The sequence below is a fragment of the Alligator sinensis genome, unplaced genomic scaffold, assembly GCF_000455745.1.
Source record: "Alligator sinensis unplaced genomic scaffold, ASM45574v1 scaffold482_1, whole genome shotgun sequence".
In the NCBI taxonomy this organism is placed as follows: domain Eukaryota; kingdom Metazoa; phylum Chordata; order Crocodylia; family Alligatoridae; genus Alligator; species Alligator sinensis.
Window position 1 is genome coordinate 2,047,179 of NW_005842084.1, and position 4,835 is coordinate 2,052,013.

Genomic DNA, 4,835 nt, shown 5'->3' on the forward strand with positions numbered 1-4,835 from the left:
GTCTACAAACTGGCCAAGGGCGACGGGCAGGCTAGGGGAGAGTCTGTGTTCCCCCGAGCACTACCGGGAGTAGCGAGGAATAATGGCCATAAGTTGACTGAGAGTAGATTCAGGCTAGATATCAGGAGGCACTGCTTCATAGTAAGGGCGGCTAGGAGCTGGAAACAACTTCCAAGGGAAGTGGTGTTCGCTCCTACCCTGGGGGTTTCAAAAGGAGGCTAGATAATCACCTAGCCGGGGTCGTTTGACCCCAGCATTCTTTTCTGCCCATGGCAGGGGGTCGGACTTGATGATCTGCTCAGGTCCCTTCCGATCCTACCAACTATGAAACTCTTTAGCCTGGAAAAGCGCAGGCTCAGGAGTGAGCTGGTGGCCACTTATAAGTTTATTAGGGGTGCTCACCAGGATCTGGGGGAATGTCTGTTCACCAAGGGATGACAAGGTTGAACAGTCACAAACTCCTCCATGACCGTTTCAGGCTAGACATAAGGAAGAACTTCTTTACTGTCTGAGCCCCCAAGGTTTGGAATAGACTGCCACTAGAGGTGGTTCAAGCACCTACTTTGAATGCCTTCAGGAGACATCTGGATGTTTATCTTGCTGGGATCCTATAATCCCTGCTGAGTTCCTGCCCCTGGGGCAGGGGGCTGGACTCGATCTTCTGAGGTCCCTTCCACCCCTAAAGTCTATGAAATCTATGAAATTAAACACATCCAATGAGCTTTAGTTCAAAGTGCCCTGCTGCCATTTTTTCAGCGTGGGGATACGTGGCAACACTGAAACACATGATATGCAAGCACTTTTAATTAGTGCAGCTCACTAATTAAAGTGCCTGGTGCCAGGTCCGAAATCACATGTAAAAATGCCCTTAGGCTGCTGACAGATTGGAGGGAGCGGGGAGGGGTTGTTAGCACTTTACCAGAAGAGGAAACACTTTAGTTCAACCTGGCTACCCAGCATATGTATCAACTGGGTGCTTCAGTGGGGCTTTTGGGGGCTTTTATCTACAACTGTTTCAATCAGCTATTAGATACAAGCACCAAAAAACCTTGCTGAAGCATGTGATCTATACAAAGACTGAGCAAGCCAGGTCAAATTAATGCAATGCCTCTTCTGGGCATGTGCTGTGCTTGGTGCAGGGGCACACAGAGCTTAAAGTAAAGCACTACTTGGTTTTCTTTTTTCACACCTGTAAGCAGTCGTAGTCACTTAGGCGCTTTTGAAAATATGGCTTATCAGAGGAGGACATTCAAAATGATTATATATTCAAATGTTTAGATGAAAAATAATTTTTGTTCATGTATTTAAAGATCAGGAATGAATCTAAAATTAAACATGCTTAAAAACATTAAATCATCACAGCTTTCTTGTAATTATGAAGGCAGTTTTTATGCTGTAAAAACCTAGGAACAAAAATCTGCACAGGGATCAATAAATCAACCCTACACAGGTAATGAACAACTTTCAGGCTGCACTTTAATTAATGTTAAATCACACTGAATTTGGATAGCTAACCTAGAAGTGAAAGGCTTTGTGTCCTAATTTGGATTACTAGCTTTTTGTTCTAGTCATTCGCTAGCAGTTTATAACAGATTTCCCCAGCATAACTGCTAAACAAACAAGTACCCACAAATACAATTTTAAATTAGCAAACAGCATACAACAGTAGTGACTCAAGTAACTATAAACTGATTCAGCACTGCTGTGTTCTCTCTTGACAAGCAACTCAGGTCCTAGCACACAATTATCCTAACATCATCACAACATGTATACCAGAATTACACAGGGCTTGGTTATGTTTTAAAACAGTGCTGTCACAATTTTAGTCCCACGGGCCAGATGAAGGGTGCAGGGTTGATCCATGTGCTGGATAGGGCCCTGTGTTGCCACCAAATGCCAAAGCTGAGGCATAGGCATCAAGCCATTTCCACCAGTCAAGAGTCCAATCCTAGCCAGGCAGAGTCAGTACAGTACCCCAGGGCCAAATTCCCATGGCACAGAAGCAGCATGGAGTAACATGCTGACCCATTCAGCTGGGACTGCTCTCCAGGGGCTCATCCTGCCCCTGTGCCAGCACCAATACTGCCTACATGCCCAATTTAGCGCACAGAGCTATAGCCCACAGGGCTCCACACAGGATCCATGGGGAGTCACCTAGGACAGATGTCATGGCACTGGGAGTTGTATCTGGCCTACAGACCAGGGATTGAGCATGAATATTTTAGCCTATTTTAAAGTGTTTGCTGTATACATCAGCAAAGCTAAACCAACAAGTCCCTCCAGTAGAGATGCAGCTTATACCAGGAAACGAGTTCTCCTGATGGTATGGTATAAACCAGTAACTGACTTCGTGAGGGTTTTCACTGGCATAGACTAACCAGTTTCACATCCCTAACTAATATACCTATGCCAACAAAACTTTGAATTATAGATTAAGACCAGAACTGTTCTTTAAATGACAAAACACACTTAACATTTTAATAATACCTGTTCCAGAGGAGCAGAATGGACCAGTTAGGGACTGGTGTTAGACTTGACAGCTCTAGAAGGCAAGCCCTTATTCAGCATCAACTTTAATATATTATCTTGGGTGAAACACTTGTCATCTCTGGGCCTCAGTTTGCCACTTTTAGACTGAATTATAATAATACTTTCTCACCGCTCAGAGGAATTATGAGGATTAACATATCGAAGGGTTCAAGTCCTCAGATCAGGGGCAGGCAATTATTTTGGCTGGAAGGCCGTTATCGAGGTTTGACAAGCTGTTGAGGGCTGCAAGGGTAGGCCCACCCCTTGACAGGTACCCCATCCCCGAGTCACCATCTTGGAACCAGAAGTCCCACCCCTTAACCCCTGACCTTTGCTACCAGAAGTCTCACCCTTTGCCACCAGAAGTATTCCTTTCAGCAAGGGTGTTTGTCATCTCAGAACCAGAAAAATACCTAATTATATTCTAAAAATATCAAATATCTACTACCTATAACACCCATTAATTTGATTTCCAAAAATATTTTTGTCCTGATTTACTTGCATTTGCATAGTGTACGTGGAGGTGATTGTATAATAGCTTAAAATTAAGTCTTACTCTTGTATACTGTGGTGGGGTGGGGGTTTGGGTAGGGGGTGGGTATAGGTTTGTGAAGGGTTGTGAGTGTGTGGGTAAGTGGGGTATGGGAGAAGATGTGGGTGTGTGTGGAAGGTGGATAGGTGTGGGGGTGGGTGTGTATGGGTGTGGCAAAGCATTTTTGGGTGCCTGCCACTTTAAGACTAGGAGCAGGCAGCTGACAGGTGCAAGACAGCTCGAATTAGGCCGCCATTAAAGTCTTGGCAAACAGGGCACAGGCAGCAGTTTGCTGCAAGCAGTTGAAGAAGTAACAACTTCCAGCTGAGCTGCTGCTCAGGAACATCTTGGAGGTAAAAGCAGGAACTATGGGGTGGCAGGAGGCTCCTGGTCCAGGCCATGACCTGAAACTGCACCCTGCCGGGGAAGAGTGACCTGGTGGGACTTCCTTTGGCGAGGGAGTCCTCAAGAAATGCCAAGCCAGTTACCTCCCCAGTGAAAGGCAGTTAGGGATGCCTTAACTCCAGCCCCACACCATCTGGTCGGTTATTGTGAGGGCAGGGGTGAGAGGCACCTGAACCCATAGGGGTGTAAGACCCAGGATTTGGGGACAGGCACGCTTACAGAAAAGTACCTGAGCCCAAAGAGGATGCAAGATCGCAGGCCCTAGTGAGAGGGCAGAATTAAGGCCAGGCACACCTAGAGAGAGGCACCTGAGACTACAGGGTTGTAGGGCCCCAGTGTAGGGGCAGTGTTGGCCCAAGGAAGGGGTGGAGTGGCCTGGTGGGGGGCTAGAGGCAGATTCAGTCCAGACTTTGGTAAACTGCCCAGCCACCCTGCAGATAAGGATCACGGGAGAGACCCAAAAGACTGCGCCAGGGCTGGCCAAGGAGTGGAGAGTTAAGCCTGATGGCCTACATGGTCACTCAGAGGGAGAAGGGCAGGGTGTATGTGGCCCAGAAACAGGGCAGTGTAAGAAAGGCCTGGTGAGAGCGGGCAGTGTGTCAGAGGTCCCGGTGAAAGGGCACGGCGTGAGTGCAGCCCTGAATGGGGAAGTATGTAAGAGGCCTAACAATGTACTGAGTCTGGCCCAGCCTTAAGCCAGGGTGAAATAATAACTGGATGCCATCTGCAAGGCATGGGTCACAGTGTACAGATGGTATGGAGCCGTGGATAGCGCCTCCTGTCATCAGGGCATTATAATGGGTAGACTCCCATTTAGAACACCAGTTTATTAAACCAGCAACTAGTGGGAGGTGAGACTGAGCAGACTGCCCCACATAGACAGGTGTGGGGGTCGAGGTTAAGACCCAGCCCTGAGCTTGCCCCCTGTCACAATAGGGTTAGGGGGTGTGAGTGTATATGGCGTGAGGGAGCATGTGCAAGTGTATATGGATATGTGGGGTGTGGGTAGGTATGGGGTTTGTGGGGGAACGTGTATTAGGGAGGGTGGCTGGGGATGGTTGTGGCATGTGTGGAAGGGGAGGATGACTGGGTGTGTGAGGGGGTGTGGGATGTCCGTGTATGGCAGTCTCTCTCTCGCACACTCTCTCCTGCCACTCCTGACCTTAGGACACTGGTGTGGACCCCATGCTCCTGCTCACCACCACTTTGCCCTCCCATCTGCCACTGCTGCCCTTCTCCTGTTGCTTTGTAGCTCCTGCCCCACTCAACGCTCTGGCATGTCTCAGCTGCGTGGCCAATATCCTAGGACACAGCAGGAGCTGGCCTAGCCCAGCCAGCACTACACACAGCCAGCCAAGAATTGTGGGGG

At 48.4% G+C, this 4,835-nt stretch overlaps 1 protein-coding gene across 1 annotated transcript in view; it reads right to left on the reverse strand.

Annotated features, from left to right (window-relative positions):
• PRIM2 (DNA primase subunit 2) overlaps positions 1-4,835 on the reverse strand; it is a gene marked incomplete at its 5' end in the record, with an annotated part of 266,474 nt that overhangs the window by 24,638 nt on the left and 237,001 nt on the right.